Below are 856 nucleotides of genomic sequence, written 5' to 3'. Positions count from 1 at the left end.
AATGAGCAGGCCTGCGTGACTTCTCAGGAACAGCACAACCTCCAGAAATCTTTCTCTGGAAATGTGAGCGGCTACCCCACTGGGTTCTGCGAGGATGCTGGGCGTTAGTTTTAGGGGATCAGCACGGGACTCTCTTATTTGCATGGAATTTAATTCTGAAGCTGAGATCCACTGTTCTAGTGATCTTCAGTGTTAGACGTATCTCTTACAAGTAACCGGGAAAGCCAGGCCAGAAAGCATGGAGAGATTTTCGGCCTAGTCCGAGGGGAGGGGCAAAGCTTGAAAGCCCTGCAGGATGGAAGCTTCCAGACGGTCTTAGGGGCAGAGCTTTCTCTTCTCCTTAGGGAGGGCCCAGAGCAGGGCTGCCCAAGGAGGATTTCTTCTCGCTGGGTTCAGCTTCTAAGCATTTCCCAGGGAAGAGTGCTATTTGAACCCATGGGATGTGTGTGTGTGTGTGTGTGTGTGTGTGTGTGTGTGTGTGTGTGTGTTGGGGCTGGAGATGAAGTTTCGGAAATCTCTGTTCCTCCGAGTCTCATTACTCAAGCAGAAGCATTCGGGGCACACGCATGTGACCCCAGGCAGAGCTGTCCCGTGCACACGCACGGTGGTCAGGTCTGTGCTCGGCAGATACTGGGTGTTTTCTCTGGGCCACGGCTTCCGGCTCGGCCCTCCTTGGCCAGAACGCCCGCAGCTGACACACGGACTAGCTCCACTCGTCCCCAGCGCCTCCTGCGGCTGAGCTGGGCGGGCCCGCAGAGGTGAGGTTGAGCAACAGCCCTTCCGGGCCAGGTCCCGCCCCCCGCGCCGCCCGGCCCCTGCGGAGGACGCGTCCGGAACGCGGGCGCTGCAGTGTGTC

Source organism: Octodon degus, unplaced genomic scaffold (genome assembly GCF_000260255.1).
Source record: "Octodon degus isolate 3935 unplaced genomic scaffold, OctDeg1.0 scaffold00024, whole genome shotgun sequence".
In the NCBI taxonomy this organism is placed as follows: Eukaryota; Metazoa; Chordata; class Mammalia; order Rodentia; family Octodontidae; genus Octodon; species Octodon degus.
Note: the sequence above shows the minus strand (reverse complement) of the source record.